General features: G+C 42.7%; 1 protein-coding gene across 1 annotated transcript in view; it reads left to right on the top strand.

The window, feature by feature from the left end:
• LOC117514004 (raftlin-like) overlaps nucleotides 1–24,121 on the top strand; it is a 365,659-nt gene that overhangs the window by 280,962 nt on the left and 60,576 nt on the right. The window lies entirely within an intron of this gene.

The raw sequence follows: 24,121 nt of genomic DNA, 5'->3' as shown, positions 1-24,121 counted from the left end.
GGCCGTCTCAAGATCACGTCTACTGAGAAAGTGCTTTATTTTAGCCAAGAGGCGAAGTTGGAAAAAACTAGCTTTGACAACAGAATTTATCTGTTGATCGAACCTCAAACAGCTGTCAAATATCACTCCCAAATTCTTGACAGCTGGTTTTACATAGTTAGCCAAAGCACCAAAATTTGGTGTTACCACATTTGGTATGCCAGTGCGCTCAAACACCATGATCTCAGTTTTACCATCATTCAGGTAAAGGAAGTTTCGGGACAGCCACTGCTTTACATCACGAATACAATTAAATAATGATGACAAAGCATCACTCTCATTAGTCCTCACAGGCAGATAGATTTGCAGATCATCTGCATAACAATGAAAGGACAAATTGTGCTGGGTTATAATTGACCCCAATGGCAGAATGTACAAAGAAAATAGAATCGGCCCAAGGACAGATCCCTGCGGCACTCCACAGCACAGAGGAGCAGTTGATGAGGAAAGGTCCCCAATCATGACAGAAAAGCTCCTTTCAGCCAAATATGATCTAAACCACTCAAGTGCAGTACCATGAATGCCAATAAAATGTTCCAACCGGGAAACAAGTACTGTGTGATCCACAGTATCAAAGGCTGCTGTGAGGTCCAACAGAACCAGCACAGCAGGATTCCCTGCATCCACCGACAGAGTAATATCATTATGAACTTTTAAAAGTGCTGACTCAGTGCTGTGTCGCGATCTAAACCCAGACTGGAATTTTTCAAGGATGAGATTGTCTTCTAAAAATGATTGTAACTGTAAAAAGACAACCTTTTCTAAAACCTTAGATAGAAATGGCAGATGAGAGACAGGTCTAAAATTGGATAAAACTGATGAGTCCAGGTGAGGTTTTTTAAGAAGAGGTCGAACCACAGCATGTTTAAAAGCAGCTGGAACAGACCCTGATCTAAGACAAGCATTGATAAAAGTTAGGAGACCCGCCCCAACAGTATTAAAAACCTCCTTCAGCACCTTAGCTGGAACAACATCAAAAGGACAACTTGTAGATTTTATGTGTTTTACAACATCAGCAAGAGATGCAAAAGAAATGGGTTCAAACTGTTCGAGCACAGCAGAATGTGCATGAGGAGCAGACAACTCAACATTACAGTTCTGATCAGCGTTCTGTCTGACTGATGAAACCTTATCAATAAAAAACTGAAGAAACTCCTCACAGGTTGTGGTTGTAGCGTCCAACAAAACAGAGGTGTGTGGATTTACAACTGAGTTTATAGTCTGAAATAACACACTGGGACGATGACAACTGCTCGAAATAATATGAGACAGATATTGTGCTTTTGCCTCCTTCACAGCCTTCTGATAGTCAGTTAGACTGTCCCTCAGAAAACCCAGAGACACCTGTAGTTTGTCCTTTTTCCATTTTCTCTCCGCCCGTCTGCAGCGTTGCCTGAGGGCACGGGTCGTGGCATTTAACCAGGGGTCGGATTTTGATTTCCTGGATTTGCAGCGCATCGGTGCAACAGAGTCCAAAATGACTGTGCATGTAGAGTGGAAAGAAGAGAGGATGTTATCTGGGAGTAATGGAGAAACCAGTCCATTCATGGCATAAAACTGAGAGTCCATGAAGGCAGCAGCAAAGTCCCCCGCTGTCGAGGAGGTGACCAAACGGCGGCGAGAGACAGGAACATGTGGCTTACTAGCAGATGGAGGAGCAATAAATTCAAAAATAACAGGAAAGTGATCTGAAATAGCAATGTCTGATATGTCCTTAAGTGAAACTGAGAGCCCAAAAGAAATAACCAGGTCCAAGGTGTGTCCAAGATTATGTGTTGGTCCATCCACAACTTGTGTTAGACCAAAAGAGTTCAGGAGGCTTTTAAAATCATCAGCCAGCTGATTAGAAGGACAACAGATATGAATATTAAAATCACCACAGACCAAAAATTTGTCATATTTTGGGATAAAATCTGCCAGAAACTCAGAAAACTCCTGAATAAAACCCTTATTAAATTTTGGTGGACGATAAACAACAGCACAGAGCACAGAACAGTCGAACTCCATCACTAACAACTGAAGTTCAAAAGTGGAGTAGACATTAGAAGATAAAAATCGGCATTTAAAACTGTCTTTAAAAATCGTGGCCACACCCCCGCCTCGACCTGATGCTCGCGGGGAGCTGAAAAACGAGCAGCCGGGGGGGAGGAGCTCAGAAAAGGCGCTATTTTCACCTGGTTTCAACCAGGTCTCCGTTAACAGGAGAAAGTCCAGATCACGACTGGAGAAAAAGTCATTCAAAATGAAAGTCTTACTTGTGAGTGACCTTGTGTTGACGAGTGCCACACGGACTGAGCGCACGTCAGTCTGCTGCGAGACACGACTGAGCGGGCGCAGGTTCTCCTGCACGCAGCCACGACTGCAGCTCCTCACAGGACGGCGACGCGGAAGTGGAGACCCGGCACCCCGGACAACCGGCCGGATAGCGAAAAGTCAGAGAACGCCGCACGTCGTAGCCGTCATATGGTGTGAAGAATCCGGCTATGAATTGTCGTGGAGCATGTTTGCAGGAAACAGCCAGGACACTCTGAGCCGAACACGGACTCCTCCTCTCTTCCCACGTCCTCTGCGACGCAGACGCCGAGGCAACACGCCAAGCGGCCGGCGTAGAAAGTCTGGTACGGACGTTAAGACAGGCGGCGGGGGCAGCCGCGTCCCTGGCCGTCCGCCCGAGCCAGGAACAGCGAAATTCTCCAGCGAAGCCCGAACGCTGATAAGAGTCTGGCGATCATACACCAGGAGCGGTGACACATTCCATGCAACAAAGTGTAAAAACAATAAAAACAACACTAAAAGAAGCGAGTGCCGACGGCAGGCCACATACAACGGCGCCATCCAAGAATGACTGGTCTGTCTGCACCTCCACAATATAGCTATCTATCTATCTTCTGCAGCCAGATGACATGTGGACATCCCCTTAGCCTATTCCAGTTGCCGAGTTAACAACAACGAGGCACCTGCACACTGGAAAGTTCATCACATTGCCAAAATGTCATAGCTGATGTTCCCTCGCAAGGCAGATGGTACCCAATGACCCTAAGGAAGACACCTTTTGCCAAAGACATCCAGTCAACACCTTATGTCACCCTTTAGCATCCAAGTCTCACAACCACACACTAACTCAAGAAGCACCAGTACTCTAAAGACTTGGACCTTCGATCTCATGCACAGGAACTGGCATAGCCAAACATCAAGCATGAGTTATTAGGAATTGATATCCAGAGTCTTAATAAATAGAGGAGGTCAGCATCTGATATGAAGCTAATCACAGCTCAGTTTCAGACCAACATAAACTCAAGTGTACCTGTTATTTAAAGAACATGGGCATAAAAATGGCAAATGCATTGGGTGAAAATGGCAACAACACTTGCACTACGTTATACTGGGTGAAAGATAGGACCCAAGAAATTAAAAACACAAAATTAAGCACAAGGATTAAAAGATAAAAAGTATTGGCTAGAAATTAAATGTCAAAACACCAAATACAATCATCAATCTAAAATCCAACAATAGGGGAATGAAATCAATTCAGACCTTATTCTAATTATAGTCTGGATTTTTAGAGGTTTCAACAGAACTGGACTTTTTTGCATCAATGTTCAGATTATCCCACACAGTTTGAGCATGGATTATCAAAAGCTTTATATCCTGTTGACTCTTTTATCTTTAGAAACACTGAACAAACCTACAGGGCACAAGATGGTACACAAGGCTCGATAAGTTTATCAGAAAAGAAGGCGCACAAGCATTCGCAATTTTATAGGTCAACAACTAAACCTTGAACTTCCACTCTCACATTCTGAAGAAGGCAGTGAAGCATGTGTTATGATCTGCATTTAACACTCGAGCAGCTGTATTCTGAGGACATCTACTCTCATGCAGTAGGCCAGAAAATGATATTACAGTAATAAATTCTGTCAGACGCAAAGGGATGAATCTGTGTCAGCTTTGGACATAGATGAGATACTATGCCTAAAATGGGCAGTCTTGGCCATCAGGTCAAAAGACAATGTTGGATCAAAAATCAGAGTAGGGGGAGTTTTAACTCTCATTTTAATGATAAGTCTGTCTGACAGGGACAATAACTGTCATCTCAGTCTTCCAAGTTCAAAAGTAGAAAATACTTTCCATCACAAACACCAAAAATCATTCACGAGTATGAGAGGTAGCTGAGACGTTTTGAGCCTGACCCATAAGAAGTAGGGTGTGGCTCTCCATCTTTTGCATTCTGAGAAACTAACATTTCTCAAGAATGTGTAACGTTTTGACTCACTGGGTACAATGTTGAGAAATGTTGGTTTCTCAGAATGGAAAAGATGGAAAGCCACGCCCTACTTCTTATGGGTCAGGCTCCAAAACATGACAGATTGAGTCATTCAATCTGGGTCATTTCACGTAGACTGGGTGACACAAATCAAGAGTTTCCCCATTTTTGTTACTGGAGAAAAAAAGTCTCCAAAAATGGCAACAACTGTCTAGACTTCAAGATTAGAAATAAAGTCTTAGTCTGGATCCACTGATTTTGGAAAAAGTGACCTACCATGGTGCCTGACTTGTGTGCAGTTTTCAAAGTATATCATTTATCAAGGCCAAAATATCAGAAAATATTTACTGATGAAGCCTTTACAAAACTTTTCAACATTACATAATGACAGACCGATCACACTAATGCTCTACCTATGTAACTTTAAAGTAAAGTATGTAAAATAAGAATCGTACTTTTTGTCCATAATGAGTGTAAATAATCACAACAGTCTCTTCTCACTCTGACTGGGTGAGGATCAATATTATTATCTGAAGCTTTTAATAGAAAAAAAATTATGTCCTGTCAAGATTTTCCATCAAATACGACAATATCCTTGAACTTTGCTCACATGTCAAATAGTCTGAATGGATGGCAACCAATCCCCACATTTCAAAAGTAACCATCTATCTGTTGCAGTCAGGTGAAATGTGGGTGACCCCTTGGGCTCCTCCAATGGCTGGGGGGGGTGTCCTCAACACTGAAAATGCCTTTGTACTGGATCATGCATCGAGAAATGTGCCACATGGCCAAATGTCGGCACACGCATTCCTTCACAATACTCTTCAGATTATCCCTAAATAACCTCTCATTTGACACAGTCATTCCAGTGGTACCCAAGGATCCTCTGAACAGATCTAATACTATGGATATCCAGCTGTTGCCTTAGGTCCCTTATCACCTGGTTGTGATTTATTAAATTTGTAGCTGTAAGAGTACTATAAAATCACTGACATATGCTTAACAGCTAATTCCATCCATCCATTTTCAAAACCTGCTTATTCATGTTAAGGGTCATGGAGGGGGCTGGAGCCTATGCAACAGCCAGTTCTTCAAAGCTAAAGGCCACTGTTTTAATCTTGTGTTTCAAAGCTTTTCCAGTAAAGTCACCGACATCAGAACTCTATAAAATGAAAGGTCTATAATAGGCACCTTGCACTGTGTGGCATCACTTATTCATTAGCAGGCATTAGCTTCCCACCAGACAATAATAACACCTACTTGTACTGGAACACACACCCACAGGGACACCCTGGATGTACAGGCAGACCCATGGAATAAAATTGTAACTCCCAGAAGAATCTTGTGGCCCAGAAGGTGGGATTAACATTTATTTGAACCTCACATTCCATTAGGAACAGTTTCATTGATTGAAACGAAGAGGCAAAGCAACTCACTTGTTCTGCCAGAAATCATAGATGCGACATCTCTTGGATGTCCATCGCAGAGCGATGATGACATCAGTGGTGTCTTAGATGAGATTGAAGCCCAAGAGCTGAAGCGCAAATGCGTCCACACACTGGACACACAATGGTAGTGCTGGGGTCGGGTCTTCTTTCCTTTCTAGCTTGTCGGAAGCGATCCAGGTTGTCTCGTCTGTTCGCAAAGGTTTTAATTCCCTGATGAACAGCGTGCCGCCAGGCACATCTGTTAGCGGCAATGGGCTCCCATTCATGATGAGAGATACTGCATGCAGCAAGGGATAACTTCAAAACTTGTAGGGATGTCCAACCTTCCTCGCGCCAGTAGCAAGCTCACAGTAGAACACAGTCTTCGGAAGTCATGTGTCGTCCATGCGTACCACATGACCAGCCCATCTTAGTTGAGCTTTCATGATCAATGTTTCAATGCCGGGCATCAGAGCACTTCTGTGTTGGGAACCCTGTCTATTCAGGAGAGGCACCAAAGATAAAACTGGCCCAATGCTTTCAGCTGTTTTTGGTACAATGTTCATGTTTCACAGCCGTAAAGTAGGGCCGTTATGACAAGTGCCTTGTATACTACCAGTTTGTATGAAATTTAATACCACATTTACCACCCAACCGTGTCCAGAGCTTGCCAAAGGAGAAACCTGCCTTCGAAATCCTGTTTGACACTTCTTTGTCCGTGCTGCAGGATAAGGTCAGTGTACTTCCCGGGTAGGTCAAGCTCTCTACGTTGTTGAGCTCTGTGCCTTCAATCATGATGTGAGGGCTGGTAGTACAAGCCCTGGTGCAGGCTGATCATTTCTTCAGGTTGATTATCAGTCCGAAAGCTTTACTGGATGTTGACAGGCAGCTGGTGAGCTCTTGCAGATCTAGCAGCAAGGGCACAGACATCTGCAAAGAGGCAGTCTCTCACTAGAGTCTCCAGTACTTTGGTTTTCGCTTTGAGACACTGTAGGTCAAAGAACCGAGTCTTGAAGCTACAGCAAATGATTATCCCTATGTCAGAATGTACAAAGAAAATAGAATCGGCCCAAGGACAGATCCCTGCGGCACTCCACAGCACAGAGGAGCAGTTGATGAGGAAAGGTCCCCAATCATGACAGAAAAGCTCCTTTCAGCCAAATATGATCTAAACCACTCAAGTGCAGTACCATGAATGCCAATAAAATGTTCCAACCGGGAAACAAGTACTGTGTGATCCACAGTATCAAAGGCTGCTGTGAGGTCCAACAGAACCAGCACAGCAGGATTCCCTGCATCCACCGACAGAGTAATATCATTATGAACTTTTAAAAGTGCTGACTCAGTGCTGTGTCGCGATCTAAACCCAGACTGGAATTTTTCAAGGATGAGATTGTCTTCTAAAAATGATTGTAACTGTAAAAAGACAACCTTTTCTAAAACCTTAGATAGAAATGGCAGATGAGAGACAGGTCTAAAATTGGATAAAACTGATGAGTCCAGGTGAGGTTTTTTAAGAAGAGGTCGAACCACAGCATGTTTAAAAGCAGCTGGAACAGACCCTGATCTAAGACAAGCATTGATAAAAGTTAGGAGACCCGCCCCAACAGTATTAAAAACCTCCTTCAGCACCTTAGCTGGAACAACATCAAAAGGACAACTTGTAGATTTTATGTGTTTTACAACATCAGCAAGAGATGCAAAAGAAATGGGTTCAAACTGTTCAAGCACAGCAGAATGTGCATGAGGAGCAGACAACTCAACATTACAGTTCTGATCAGCGTTCTGTCTGACTGATGAAACCTTATCAATAAAAAACTGAAGAAACTCCTCACAGGTTGTGGTTGTAGCGTCCAACAAAACAGAGGTGTGTGGATTTACAACTGAGTTTATAGTCTGAAATAACACACTGGGACGATGACAACTGCTCGAAATAATATGAGACAGATATTGTGCTTTTGCCTCCTTCACAGCCTTCTGATAGTCAGTTAGACTGTCCCTCAGAAAACCCAGAGACACCTGTAGTTTGTCCTTTTTCCATTTTCTCTCCGCCCGTCTGCAGCGTTGCCTGAGGGCACGGGTCGTGGCATTTAACCAGGGGTCGGATTTTGATTTCCTGGATTTGCAGCGCATCGGTGCAACAGAGTCCAAAATGACTGTGCATGTAGAGTGGAAAGAAGAGAGGATGTTATCTGGGAGTAATGGAGAAACCAGTCCATTCATGGCATAAAACTGAGAGTCCATGAAGGCAGCAGCAAAGTCCCCCGCTGTCGAGGAGGTGACCAAACGGCGGCGAGAGACAGGAACATGTGGCTTACTAGCAGATGGAGGAGCAATAAATTCAAAAATAACAGGAAAGTGATCTGAAATAGCAATGTCTGATATGTCCTTAAGTGAAACTGAGAGCCCAAAAGAAATAACCAGGTCCAAGGTGTGTCCAAGATTATGTGTTGGTCCATCCACAACTTGTGTTAGACCAAAAGAGTTCAGGAGGCTTTTAAAATCATCAGCCAGCTGATTAGAAGGACAACAGATATGAATATTAAAATCACCACAGACCAAAAATTTGTCATATTTTGGGATAAAATCTGCCAGAAACTCAGAAAACTCCTGAATAAAACCCTTATTAAATTTTGGTGGACGATAAACAACAGCACAGAGCACAGAACAGTCGAACTCCATCACTAACAACTGAAGTTCAAAAGTGGAGTAGACATTAGAAGATAAAAATCGGCATTTAAAACTGTCTTTAAAAATCGTGGCCACACCCCCGCCTCGACCTGATGCTCGCGGGGAGCTGAAAAACGAGCAGCCGGGGGGGAGGAGCTCAGAAAAGGCGCTATTTTCACCTGGTTTCAACCAGGTCTCCGTTAACAGGAGAAAGTCCAGATCACGACTGGAGAAAAAGTCATTCAAAATGAAAGTCTTACTTGTGAGTGACCTTGTGTTGACGAGTGCCACACGGACTGAGCGCACGTCAGTCTGCTGCGAGACACGACTGAGCGGGCGCAGGTTCTCCTGCACGCAGCCACGACTGCAGCTCCTCACAGGACGGCGACGCGGAAGTGGAGACCCGGCACCCCGGACAACCGGCCGGATAGCGAAAAGTCAGAGAACGCCGCACGTCGTAGCCGTCATATGGTGTGAAGAATCCGGCTATGAATTGTCGTGGAGCATGTTTGCAGGAAACAGCCAGGACACTCTGAGCCGAACACGGACTCCTCCTCTCTTCCCACGTCCTCTGCGACGCAGACGCCGAGGCAACACGCCAAGCGGCCGGCGTAGAAAGTCTGGTACGGACGTTAAGACAGGCGGCGGGGGCAGCCGCGTCCCTGGCCGTCCGCCCGAGCCAGGAACAGCGAAATTCTCCAGCGAAGCCCGAACGCTGATAAGAGTCTGGCGATCATACACCAGGAGCGGTGACACATTCCATGCAACAAAGTGTAAAAACAATAAAAACAACACTAAAAGAAGCGAGTGCCGACGGCAGGCCACATACAACGGCGCCATCCAAGAATGACTGGTCTGTCTGCACCTCCACAATATAGCTATCTATCTATCTTCTGCAGCCAGATGACATGTGGACATCCCCTTAGCCTATTCCAGTTGCCGAGTTAACAACAACGAGGCACCTGCACACTGGAAAGTTCATCACATTGCCAAAATGTCATAGCTGATGTTCCCTCGCAAGGCAGATGGTACCCAATGACCCTAAGGAAGACACCTTTTGCCAAAGACATCCAGTCAACACCTTATGTCACCCTTTAGCATCCAAGTCTCACAACCACACACTAACTCAAGAAGCACCAGTACTCTAAAGACTTGGACCTTCGATCTCATGCACAGGAACTGGCATAGCCAAACATCAAGCATGAGTTATTAGGAATTGATATCCAGAGTCTTAATAAATAGAGGAGGTCAGCATCTGATATGAAGCTAATCACAGCTCAGTTTCAGACCAACATAAACTCAAGTGTACCTGTTATTTAAAGAACATGGGCATAAAAATGGCAAATGCATTGGGTGAAAATGGCAACAACACTTGCACTACGTTATACTGGGTGAAAGATAGGACCCAAGAAATTAAAAACACAAAATTAAGCACAAGGATTAAAAGATAAAAAGTATTGGCTAGAAATTAAATGTCAAAACACCAAATACAATCATCAATCTAAAATCCAACAATAGGGGAATGAAATCAATTCAGACCTTATTCTAATTATAGTCTGGATTTTTAGAGGTTTCAACAGAACTGGACTTTTTTGCATCAATGTTCAGATTATCCCACACAGTTTGAGCATGGATTATCAAAAGCTTTATATCCTGTTGACTCTTTTATCTTTAGAAACACTGAACAAACCTACAGGGCACAAGATGGTACACAAGGCTCGATAAGTTTATCAGAAAAGAAGGCGCACAAGCATTCGCAATTTTATAGGTCAACAACTAAACCTTGAACTTCCACTCTCACATTCTGAAGAAGGCAGTGAAGCATGTGTTATGATCTGCATTTAACACTCGAGCAGCTGTATTCTGAGGACATCTACTCTCATGCAGTAGGCCAGAAAATGATATTACAGTAATAAATTCTGTCAGACGCAAAGGGATGAATCTGTGTCAGCTTTGGACATAGATGAGATACTATGCCTAAAATGGGCAGTCTTGGCCATCAGGTCAAAAGACAATGTTGGATCAAAAATCAGAGTAGGGGGAGTTTTAACTCTCATTTTAATGATAAGTCTGTCTGACAGGGACAATAACTGTCATCTCAGTCTTCCAAGTTCAAAAGTAGAAAATACTTTCCATCACAAACACCAAAAATCATTCACGAGTATGAGAGGTAGCTGAGACGTTTTGAGCCTGACCCATAAGAAGTAGGGTGTGGCTCTCCATCTTTTGCATTCTGAGAAACTAACATTTCTCAAGAATGTGTAACGTTTTGACTCACTGGGTACAATGTTGAGAAATGTTGGTTTCTCAGAATGGAAAAGATGGAAAGCCACGCCCTACTTCTTATGGGTCAGGCTCCAAAACATGACAGATTGAGTCATTCAATCTGGGTCATTTCACGTAGACTGGGTGACACAAATCAAGAGTTTCCCCATTTTTGTTACTGGAGAAAAAAAGTCTCCAAAAATGGCAACAACTGTCTAGACTTCAAGATTAGAAATAAAGTCTTAGTCTGGATCCACTGATTTTGGAAAAAGTGACCTACCATGGTGCCTGACTTGTGTGCAGTTTTCAAAGTATATCATTTATCAAGGCCAAAATATCAGAAAATATTTACTGATGAAGCCTTTACAAAACTTTTCAACATTACATAATGACAGACCGATCACACTAATGCTCTACCTATGTAACTTTAAAGTAAAGTATGTAAAATAAGAATCGTACTTTTTGTCCATAATGAGTGTAAATAATCACAACAGTCTCTTCTCACTCTGACTGGGTGAGGATCAATATTATTATCTGAAGCTTTTAATAGAAAAAAAATTATGTCCTGTCAAGATTTTCCATCAAATACGACAATATCCTTGAACTTTGCTCACATGTCAAATAGTCTGAATGGATGGCAACCAATCCCCACATTTCAAAAGTAACCATCTATCTGTTGCAGTCAGGTGAAATGTGGGTGACCCCTTGGGCTCCTCCAATGGCTGGGGGGGGTGTCCTCAACACTGAAAATGCCTTTGTACTGGATCATGCATCGAGAAATGTGCCACATGGCCAAATGTCGGCACACGCATTCCTTCACAATACTCTTCAGATTATCCCTAAATAACCTCTCATTTGACACAGTCATTCCAGTGGTACCCAAGGATCCTCTGAACAGATCTAATACTATGGATATCCAGCTGTTGCCTTAGGTCCCTTATCACCTGGTTGTGATTTATTAAATTTGTAGCTGTAAGAGTACTATAAAATCACTGACATATGCTTAACAGCTAATTCCATCCATCCATTTTCAAAACCTGCTTATTCATGTTAAGGGTCATGGAGGGGGCTGGAGCCTATGCAACAGCCAGTTCTTCAAAGCTAAAGGCCACTGTTTTAATCTTGTGTTTCAAAGCTTTTCCAGTAAAGTCACCGACATCAGAACTCTATAAAATGAAAGGTCTATAATAGGCACCTTGCACTGTGTGGCATCACTTATTCATTAGCAGGCATTAGCTTCCCACCAGACAATAATAACACCTACTTGTACTGGAACACACACCCACAGGGACACCCTGGATGTACAGGCAGACCCATGGAATAAAATTGTAACTCCCAGAAGAATCTTGTGGCCCAGAAGGTGGGATTAACATTTATTTGAACCTCACATTCCATTAGGAACAGTTTCATTGATTGAAACGAAGAGGCAAAGCAACTCACTTGTTCTGCCAGAAATCATAGATGCGACATCTCTTGGATGTCCATCGCAGAGCGATGATGACATCAGTGGTGTCTTAGATGAGATTGAAGCCCAAGAGCTGAAGCGCAAATGCGTCCACACACTGGACACACAATGGTAGTGCTGGGGTCGGGTCTTCTTTCCTTTCTAGCTTGTCGGAAGCGATCCAGGTTGTCTCGTCTGTTCGCAAAGGTTTTAATTCCCTGATGAACAGCGTGCCGCCAGGCACATCTGTTAGCGGCAATGGGCTCCCATTCATGATGAGAGATACTGCATGCAGCAAGGGATAACTTCAAAACTTGTAGGGATGTCCAACCTTCCTCGCGCCAGTAGCAAGCTCACAGTAGAACACAGTCTTCGGAAGTCATGTGTCGTCCATGCGTACCACATGACCAGCCCATCTTAGTTGAGCTTTCATGATCAATGTTTCAATGCCGGGCATCAGAGCACTTCTGTGTTGGGAACCCTGTCTATTCAGGAGAGGCACCAAAGATAAAACTGGCCCAATGCTTTCAGCTGTTTTTGGTACAATGTTCATGTTTCACAGCCGTAAAGTAGGGCCGTTATGACAAGTGCCTTGTATACTACCAGTTTGTATGAAATTTAATACCACATTTACCACCCAACCGTGTCCAGAGCTTGCCAAAGGAGAAACCTGCCTTCGAAATCCTGTTTGACACTTCTTTGTCCGTGCTGCAGGATAAGGTCAGTGTACTTCCCGGGTAGGTCAAGCTCTCTACGTTGTTGAGCTCTGTGCCTTCAATCATGATGTGAGGGCTGGTAGTACAAGCCCTGGTGCAGGCTGATCATTTCTTCAGGTTGATTATCAGTCCGAAAGCTTTACTGGATGTTGACAGGCAGCTGGTGAGCTCTTGCAGATCTAGCAGCAAGGGCACAGACATCTGCAAAGAGGCAGTCTCTCACTAGAGTCTCCAGTACTTTGGTTTTCGCTTTGAGACACTGTAGGTCAAAGAACCGAGTCTTGAAGCTACAGCAAATGATTATCCCTATGTCTACTGCAGAAAATGCTGTGAACAGCATGGTAGCAAACACGAGGCTGAAGAGAGTGGATGCCAAGACAAGATCCTTGTTTTGCTCCATTTGTGATCAGGATGAAGTCCAACATCGTGTCTTTTTCCACAGTGCAGGCCATCATGGAAAAACCTAACGATGTTGACAAACTTTGGAGGACAGTCCAGTTTAGACAGGATAGTCCACAGGCTCTCTCGACTGACTGTGTCAAACACCTTTGTTAAGTCTCCAAACATAATGTACAGGTTCTGATTCTGTTCACGACACCTTTCCTGAATTTGAGGAAGTGTGAGTGAGTATTATGTCGATGGTTCCCCTGTTTCTTCTGAAGCCACACTGGCTTTCAAATACCACATCATGTGACACATGCACATCTACTAATAGCAGGAGTCCAACCGACCTCAGCAGCGGTAATGCAGCTGATGTGTTACATCCTACGCTACGGATGCTTTAGAAGTTTGAGTTCATGGAGTTGTTTGGCGTCCTGTTTTAAAGTATTTCCTGTTTGGGTTTTGTTCTTCCATCAGACCCCAACAGCTTTGTGCTTCACTCTGACAGCAGTGGAATAAGCCAGCAAGAGTAAATAAGAGTCATAATTCATTAATCCGGGAAAGTGAACGCCTCAGCAACTCTGAAACACAGATAATTAACCTGATAACAAATGAGTGCCTGCCTGCATATTTTATGTCCTGAGAACAGAGTAATGAAATGTATTATATTATTATTATGATTGTTCTTTTTTCTGCCTATTATGGTTTTCCAACATATTTTGCATTTTTCATGCACTGCTAAGATATGCAGCTCTTGAAAAGTGAAATCAGCTCAGCTGCAGCCTTCACACAGTTGCATTTCATCTGAATAAATTCAGCTCATGACTAAAGCCGAGCCACTTTAGTAAACAGATAACTTTGCAGAGGTGAATGTTGTACTTTGTGGAATTTGGTCTCTTGAGAGCAGCTGGCAGTGTGACATCAAAGCGCTATGCCATTTGTTATTCGAAGCTAATTATATCAAGCAGCCGTGCCACTGCTGAGCTTTAGAGTCAGTATCCATTGCTGTCGTCTCCATATTTAGCAGTGTCTTGTAGATCAGTTCCTGAATTCATGATGAGACACATCACTCACTGCAGAAGACCAACCTGATCTCATCAAGGCTGCGTTTGACATAAAACTGGCACACAAAAGGACGTGAACTGACAGAGACACATGGATGCAGCACGACTGGAGACTGAGAGACACAGACAGCCACCGTCAGCAGCTTCACAACATTACAAATACGGTGGCCGAATGTTGCTTGGGGTAGTAAGAGTTTCCAACTTGTCCCAGACCACTTTGATGCACCATTTTGTCAGTAATGTTTATATATTTGACATGTCTCTGACTTCTTCACTTCTTCCCAGTGAATTGTATTTTTGTCAGTCATGTGTTCTAGTGCTTACACTGTTCAATGTGTGTGTGGACTAGGTGCTGGGTAGGGTTATGGACACCAGCAGTTTAGATGCCTTTGTCTGCGGGAATATGATTACTGACCTGGACTTTGCAGATGACCCTATGATGTATGTAGAATCCGTGGATACCCTGATTACAGTACTTGTGATGCTGTGTGACAAATCAGAGTGTCTGGTTTTGCAGTTGTCCTGGATTAAGACTGTGATTGACTTCCTGACCTTGTCCATCTGTTGAGTATCTGTATATGGTTGAAGTGTCAACATTGAGGAAATATTCACTTATGTTGGCAGTGGCATTCATGTGTCTAGGTGCTTGGCCTTTGAGATTGAGAAACAATGCTAATACTGTCCAAGTAAAACGAATGTCCAAGTCTTTAGCATCCTGGTGCTTCTCATCTTACATTCTGGTTACAAAACGTGGAAGTTAAATAGTGACCTAAGACTATGACTGGATATCTTTTCATGACTTGAATCCTTTCAGAGGATCTGTGGGTACTATGGAATGACGTACCATTTTACTAGTGTTGTTTTATGTATTTGACAGCTCCAATGTTTTTTGGGTTTCCACTGAAGAACAGTGCAACAGTGCCATATTCACTGCTACTTTATTTTTAGGTAGGGTCAACCAACCCACGATTTGTAACAACATATCCAATTGTCTCTCAGTTCATGTTTCACTTTCCACATGACAAGTCAGCAAAACTTTGACCAATTAACTTCAAACATGAGCAGTGGGTGTGAAATGACAACTGTATCAGCAGAAAACTAGCAATGACAGATGCGCTGCACTGTGCACCATTTTGCATTGGTTATAGCATCTTGACACTACATGAATATGAGAGACAAGGTTTGTTTCCGTGGTGACAAAAAATCAAATAATTTGCTTTAAAGAAGTCAGCATGCTTCAAGTTGACAAATATATGTGCACGCAAATGTGCCGTTATAATGAATGGCCCTATTTTTTAAATGATTTTTTTTTCCCCACTGTTCCATTGTTGCTTTACAGCATTTATATACAGTAAAACTCGCATATAGTGGATTCAGGTGGCTCAGTGAATTCTGTCTATTATTTAAATCCGTTATACATATAAAATGGACAAAATCCATTATATGTATGTAACAGAGTAGTTACAGCATAGATCGCAGTTACCACAATCTACACGGAATCCCCAGAACCAATTAGGCTTATGTATTTCCTTGATTAAATGCCTGACCTTGAATAGGGGCCTGCCTCATTTAATGACCGGGTCAAAACTGTCTGCTTTAAATAAGCGACGGACATTATGTGCATTAAAAATATTACATTTGGTCCAATCCACTGCGAAGTGGTCCCTTAAAATCCTAAACCCTGATTTATGCTTCTGCAGCTCTGTGGCCATGCAATGATGTTGACATGCGTGTGATCCTTTTAAAGTGCTCCATATCTTACTGCAATGTGGCGCAGGAAGAGTGGCTTTTTCTGGATTAAATTGTCCCTCAATGGGCTCCACTTCTTTATACAATATACCGCCAAACCAACGGTATATGTAATTTCTCTCCATTTGAGTGTCTTTTTCCGATTCTGTGTTGTGAAGTTGGTCATATTTGCAGATTTTTCTGCCAAACATATTTGATCCATGATCGAAATGTAAAGGCCCTTTCACATATAACACAATTGAAGCCAACTGGCGCACGAAGTATGAATTGCATGCCACTTGTGAAAATTTGGAGCTGCCTCAAATGCCTCGTACAGCTGTCGCCACACCATTCGCGCACACCAGCGGCCGAAAGACAGCGAGTGCCCATTCGACCCCCCCTCAGCAGGTGTCGGGCAAGTTCCAGGTGCCACACATGAACATCCAACACCGCTCACTGGGCACTTAGAAAAGGCGGGAATATTCATACTCCAAACATGATAGTGGAGTGCAGATGACCACATTTGAGCTGTGTGTGAAAACTGCCTAAGTGCAACACGAATGTGCCATTACCAAGCAACTCATATTGCAAGCAAGTGGGAGCCCCCAACACAAGTGGCATGTGTGTGTCGTGCTTCCCGTCCCCCCCAACACAAGTGGCATTGGGGGAGCACACTTGCATGACATGCTGATAATTATATGCAGACAAGATCACCTGAGGACTGGCCAGCCATGTCTGAGCGTACACGGCACAGCAAGGCGCCTCTCACCTTGTTGCTGGTCAGCCACTCACTGATAGCTGGAAATGGCAGCTAAGTGCACACGACGTGTTAAATTAAAAACAAAGGGAACACAGCCATGACAAGTATATAAATAAATACTACAATAACTACAGTACATACACAATTCCATAACAAATAACTAAAATAATCACAGAACAAAGACTGACACTTTGTTCTGTTTGCTGATCAAAAAGGTGTGCATGTCTACAAACAGCAGCAGCTGTTGGGATCTATTGACCTGAAAGTCACAGCTAGAGAACACGTACAGTGTTATGATGTACATGACAACTGTTCACCGTGAGGTGCGTGCATCTGCGTGCTGTCCTCACATGGAAGTACATACAACTTGCAGTGTTCTTTTTTTAAGTGTGTGTGTGTGTGTGTGTGTGTGTCCCACAGCAGTGGCGCGATGTGGTGCTACAAGTTCCAGGTGCCCGCACTGTGTTCATGCACACACACGAAAAAGTCACCGTGGTATCGTGCACGCCTGTCAGGCCATGCGTCTGTTCTGACAGCAGGTGGAATGTTTCACAGTTCTCGATTTCGTTTTTTGTTTGCAAATTTTGGGCAGTTTCTGTTTCTTTTGCCCAACTTCGTTTTATATGTGAAGGGGCCCTAATGATTTTAAAAGCTGACAAGAGATGTAGGTGTGAAACTGGAAAAGTGAGAAATCACAGCCCTCTGCAGTATCCGTCCATTTAGCAGGTGCACATCAGGCTCCGGAGCAGGTTCGCAGCCACAGAGAGGGCTCTGATCTAAAGCAGTTTGGGTCATCACACAAAGGGATATGTGTGAAATGTAACACCATATTACAGTGAAGGCAACAAAGTATCATTTTGTTAATAATCACCTGCCTTGAATTAGGCCCTGCCTCTTTTTAGGTCCCATGTCTGAGCACAGTTTGAAAAAATAAACACCCAGACTTCTAACTATGGAAATACAGTGCCCACTTTCCTCGAATGGATGAGTGTCAGTGCTGAATTTCATTTTGTACCTCTGTTACTGGGCATGCCCGCTGCTCTGTCTGGTGTATGAGAGGGGTTTTTAATGGACTACATCACGATAGGACAGGACATTTTGTCCAATGTGAGCGAAAATCCGTTATATATGGTGTTTATTACATAGAAAACCATTCACATGCGTTAGTACTTTTGCTTTTGTCTGGTGAGTATGAATAACCGGATTTCTTGTATTACCAGAGAAGGTGTTGATGCGCATGCTTTCTATTATAACTTTGCTTTTCATTTGTTTATTGAAATTATGTGCACTATTTCTAGACATTTGTACATCTGCATTGTCCGTCACTGAAGTGCATTGCTCAAAGACAACTAGTCTCATGGAAGCTAATAAATGTTTCTATTTATGACTAAACAGTCACTTTATTTGGCCGTAGGTATTCTAGGTTTGGCACTTTCATGCAGCTGTAATTCTGTTTAATGCATTCAAAACTGATTACAAATACTCATTTGAAATCTTTATAATTCAGCAGTTATCTAAAGTCAAATGTGATGAAGTATTTTCACCCCTAATATTTGTGGAGTCAACAGTAACCACTGAATATAAAGCATACATAAACAATCATGAATATGCTTTTGTTATGCAAAGCCCATGATTCAGTCATTGATTGAAATTAAAAATCCATGGAGCTCAGTGCTTTTGATGCCTACATACCAAATAGAAACATAAAAATAGAAAGATAAATTATAATCAAAGCACTCAGACAGTGACCACATACCTCCATAGGGGAGGTTGGGCAATCAACCGTGTGCCTTGCAATATTTAATGTTATTAAAAACAGATAATATCTGCAGTTTAATGTATAAGCCCTATACAAACAACGTCTTGTATGGGGTCTTGCATTTTTTCATATCAGTTGCAACTTTACCTTGCTGATATTTTAAAACCTAAAAATGGCAAATTACCTATGATGACTGCCATAATCATCAAGCTTTTAAACTTACAAAAATTGCCCATCTTTAGAAAATGTGAACTCCACTTAGAGTACTTATTCACTATGTTCTTATTAAATCCCTTTTACATCACTTAATGTACATCAGTGGTGTAGTCTACGTGGAACGCAGGTAGACGCCGTCTACTCACCTAAAATGACCGGGAATTTCCGTCTACCCACTTCAAATTGTGTGAAGCTGGAGCATAGTCTCCAACTTCATCCCAGTTAATTTTGTATTTCATCAAGAATGTTCTAGCTCCTGTTCAATGATTGTATTTGGACTGGGTGCATGGGAAGGTTGTGGAGATCAGTAGCTTAGGTTCCTCTGTTGGAAAGGTTTACAGATTTGGACTTCTACAGCACTGTTATCTCAATTTAGTCAATAGATACTTTGAAAGAAGCAACTGAGAAGTTGAGTAAAGGGTTGGAGTTTTTGGATTTATCATTGTCCTGGAGTAAGACAAAGACCCAGGCTTTCAGTGACCTTCTGGACTTGGCCATCAGAAGTACTATATGTGTGTACAGTGAAAGTGAAGTGTTGAAATTGTAGAGAGTTTCAGTTATCTCAGCAGCAGTGCCATTCATGGGAGAAACCTGGAAAGAGTTCATGGAGTCATGAAGTCCCTGGACAGAGATATTTGGCAATGCCAATGCCTTTGCATAAGAATAAATATCCTAGTCATGGTAAATAGACTGCATATAGTGTTTTTCCATCTGCATGAGAAGCTCAAAGCACTTTACAATTATGCATCACATTCACCCATGTCAGGGTGCTGCCATGCAAGGCGCTCACTACACACCAGGAGCAACTAGGGGATTAAGGACCTTGCCCAAGGGCCCTTAGTGATTTGTCAGTCTGCCTGGGTTTTGAATTGAAAATCCTCTGATCTGAAGCCCAACACTTCACCACTAGGCCAGGGGTGGACAATCATGTGCCATGAAGGGCCAAGACACTGCAGGTTTTCTTTGCAACCAATCACCTCAGCAGGTGATTTCATTGACAATAAGGGGAGAAGCTCATCAGCAACCCACCTGCTGAGGTGAATGGATGCAAGAAAAACCTGCAGTGTCTTGGCCCCCATTGTCCATGCCTGCACTAGGCCTCCCCACTAGTCGGTATATGTTTATGTATGATTGAGACGTCACCACTAATCACCTAAGGTGACAACTGGATGTTTTAACACTAGATCTCTTTGGGACATCCTCGGGTACCGCTGGAATGACTTTCTGTTTCAGATGAGGTGTGCTACTTGCATTGTGAGGCAATGTCAGCTGCAACATTTTGGCCATAGAGTGCACTTCTGTGGTATTGAGCCAGCACCCAGGTGCCTCAGAGTTGAGGACCAAGGCGATGATCATTTTTCAGCTGGCTGTCACAGATCCATGGCTATTTTCACAATGTTGGGATGCGCTAGTTCTGTAGTATTTTGGATGCAGAGACATATGGCATCAGTGCATGCTCCAAGACCTGACCTGATTGTTTGTGCACCTTGTGTTGTCTTCTCATACATGTTGCTGTACTGGGGCCAGATGAGAACAGTAATACTGGCAGCTTTCCCTGCATCATGTTTTATGCATGTTTTCTTAGATACCACTGTTGACTCATTAGCAGGAATACTTACTGACTATGGAGCATCTGTGAAAGGTGCACACATCACACGGTCCGGTCTGAATAGATTTGACATTTGGCTTCAGAGTGAGCATAAGCCTAACCTTGAATTCACAGTTGATCTCCTTGTTCATTACCATCCAGTCATCATGCTTCTCTGGCTTTTTCCTAAGTGCTACCTCTCTATTGTGTCTCTGAGTGTCTGCTGTTTGGCACAGTCCAGAGAGATGGATGCATGCAGTGTCCCCTTGCTTCTATTGAAGATGGGTTTCCATGGTGAAGCTGGATAAGTATTAGGGGGTATTATTGTTTGCATACACGTGACTGCACATGTGCACATGCAATCGGGTGTGTGTGTCTCATCTTTCAGACTATATCAGCCAGCTCTGCTGTGGCAGCAAGTGGCGACCTCGCCTGGGCCACGGGGTCCGATATTAGAGCAATATTGAATCTTCAGATCGCTAAGCGGCATGCAGGCCCCAGCATCATAAAACGAGCATTACAGATTCATACAGTGTGGCGCCACCTGGGAATACACACATACAGTATACCCACAAAGATGCACATTTATTAAAGCACACACATACAATGCACATGAAATACATACACACACACACACACACACACACACACACATTACCACCCAGGAGTTGTGTGTTAAAGAGGGGGCAGAGCTTCTTTACTGTAGAGGTGACAATAATGGTATATGACAGGGAGTTTTGGCTTTTTTTACTTTTAAAGCTTAAACTATCTCATGAGCCACAATGAGGATTTGTAGCCTGGTTGGGAGACATTGAGATATTTTGATATGGATACCAAAAGTGAGTGAGACAAGGAGGAACACACACACACACACACACACACACACACACACACACACACACACACACACACACACACACACACACACACACACATTTGGGAAATACGAAAATTTGAATAAGGCATTATTTTTCTGTGAATTCTGGCATATAAAAAAGGGCAGATTAAAGTTGATGAGAACCAGAATTAAAACTCAAAAGTTGTGCAAATTTGAACTGGGTGTTTGTTCACTGTTCATTTGCAGTAAACACCATCACCATTATTGTTTTAATGAAAACAGCAACTGTAGTATAAAATATCTAAAAAAACAAAAAACAAAAACACTAATAATAAATTAAGAGAGACTGTCATAAATCAGAACATTTCTCCTTGATTCCAAAGTTGCACATCATATATTGAGAATAGGTGACAAGTTTCCTAAACTGGTTGTACAGTGCATCCAGAAAGTATTCAGAGCTTTTTCCACATGTTACTGCCTTATTGCAAAAGGGATGAAATTAATTTTTTCCCCTCAATGTGAAAATCTGGAGCCATGGTAGTCTCACAAAGGATACCTGGCCTGCAAAGTACATAACTTTAACAACAACTAAATAGGGAGCAACTGCACAGGATACATGTTAACCTTCAGAATTTGTTCTAGCATTCTTGCAAAATGGAGTTTGTTCAGGAAAAAGAAGACCTTTGTCAAAAACAGGCAAAATATGGAGGTATGCAGAGTCCAGAGGCATCTGCATACAGAAATCTGTCAAACAGACAGGTGGTGTTCTGCTTGTCATGGTTTGTCAATCAGTCACATTGTTCGGTGATGCACTGTCTGTGGGAGAACTTCAGTGACCTTTGGCAGTCATGTGACATTCTGTGCCATAGATGTATTTTTCTGGCAAGATGTCCTGGAGCCACCACAAAGTTTAATGCACTCACATACAGGTCACACTAAGCCTTTCCACCATATGGCATGAAAAATCAGTTCTAGTTGTATGTTTTAATACACACATATATATTTACAGATTATCCACAACAGTGTAATGGTTTCTACAGATTAGCCACAACGGTGTAATGGTTTCTATTCCCAGTCAGACTCAACTTAATTCAACTGCAGTTTCCACAGTAATCTTGTACACAAATCAACATTCTGTGGTGGACATAATTCACCATATCGAGTGTTTTCTGTTTATGTGATAACACGCCCAGATGTGCGAAGCGCATACCAAAGTGCCGCCACTGGTGGTTAGAGTGTGTCCTCTGTTCTGCAGGTGTTAACATGTCGAGGTGTGCATGTTGATGTTTCCTGTCTCGGCCTCTGTGTGGGTGATTGGCAATGTGTATTCCTGCTGTGCATATGACAAGCTGTCTCAGCCCCTGTGGTGCTTTTCCTATCAGAACTCCTGTGAGGTTAATAGGCGGGGCCAAGCTGTTAAAAGTTCTGTGAATTGTATGAAAAGAGAGAAATAAAATAGCTTGCTGATGCGTTGTCAAAAATAGGAAGTTATTGCTCCTTCTTTCAGTTATTGCAATTTCAGCAATACATATGAATAAACACACAACCTTTAAAGTGGAGGCTAAGCTAAAAGATGTGACATCTCTCACAGTTCAGACAGTAAAGAGCAATTTGACATACGTTTTGTATTCATCCAATAATCTCCACTTAGCAAACACCACCTGGTATCCAGTCATCACGCTGTTCACCCCTCTCTGCTCCTGTGCTTCCAGCTGAATTCTGCCCAGTAACCCAGAGGTACCAGGCCAGCTGCCAAATCTGTTTCTCTCTCTCTCATCCTGTTTAAAATATAGATAATCTGTTAGTGCTGTCTGTGTCTCTCTCTTGGGCATTGTCTGGCACACGCTTTAAACATGTCACTGAATCAGAGTGTGGTCACTTCCTGGCTTGCCAGCGGTCATGTGAACTTGAATAGCGGTCTGTCTTTAAATGCTTAATGAATCCATTGGATTGTAGTATGAACTCTCCATTGTTCTGGAATTCATTTCTAAGTTATTCAACCATTACAGACAGTTTACTGACATGTTTACTGAAAAGGAATAAAATATACACTGTATTCAGTTTAAAATGTCTCTGAATAGTTTGTGTTTTGTGGAAAGCAGCTGCTGAAGTCAGTTTGTTGCAACATATTGTAAATAATTTCTCTTGTAGACCTGGTGTTCATTATGTTCTAATCATTGTTTGTGGGTAAATCACAGAATGCACAAATATATGGACACTGACAAAGTTTTTGTTGTTTTATCAGTCTATCACAGCATGCTGCACATGTTCCATCTGCACAGCATGTGTGGGACTTGTATTCTCCTGTACACTCATGTGTGATGTTTTCCCAAAGGGTTTGATTCAGTTGCTTGGACTGCTCTCTGGGACATCCACAGAATTTGTGGGATCTCCAACATGTTGCTGGACATCATAGCCAGCCTGCAGTGCATCCAGAAAGAGCTTTTCACAGAGCTTCACTTTTTCCACATTTTGTTATGTTCCAGCCTTATTCCAAAATGGATAAAATTCATTTTTTTTCCTCACAATTCAATACACAATACTCCATAATGACAATGTGAAAAAAGTTTTCATGATTTTTGCAAATTACTAAAACAACAAAAAACCCAGAAGAAATCAAATATACGTAAGTATTCACAGCCTTTGCCATGAAGCTCCAAACTGAGCTCAGGTGCATTCTGTTTCCACTGATTGTCCTTGAGATGTTTTTACAGCTTAATTGGAGTCCACCTGGGGTAAAGTCAGCTGATTGGGCATGATTCGGAAAGGCACACACCTGTCTTATAAAAAGTCCCACAGTTGACAATGAATGTCAGAGCACAAACCAAGCATGAAGTCAAAGGAATTGTTTGCAGACCTTCAAGACAGGATTGTCTCGAGGCACAAATCTGGGGAATGGTACAGGAAAATTTCTACTGCTTTGAAGGTACCAATGAGCACAGTGGCCTCTATTATTCATAAA

Source organism: Thalassophryne amazonica, chromosome 7 (genome assembly GCF_902500255.1).
Source record: "Thalassophryne amazonica chromosome 7, fThaAma1.1, whole genome shotgun sequence".
Lineage (NCBI taxonomy): Eukaryota > Metazoa > Chordata > Actinopteri > Batrachoidiformes > Batrachoididae > Thalassophryne > Thalassophryne amazonica.
The sequence above is the reverse complement of the archived record's forward strand: the minus strand, read 5'-3'. Positions and strand labels throughout refer to the sequence as shown.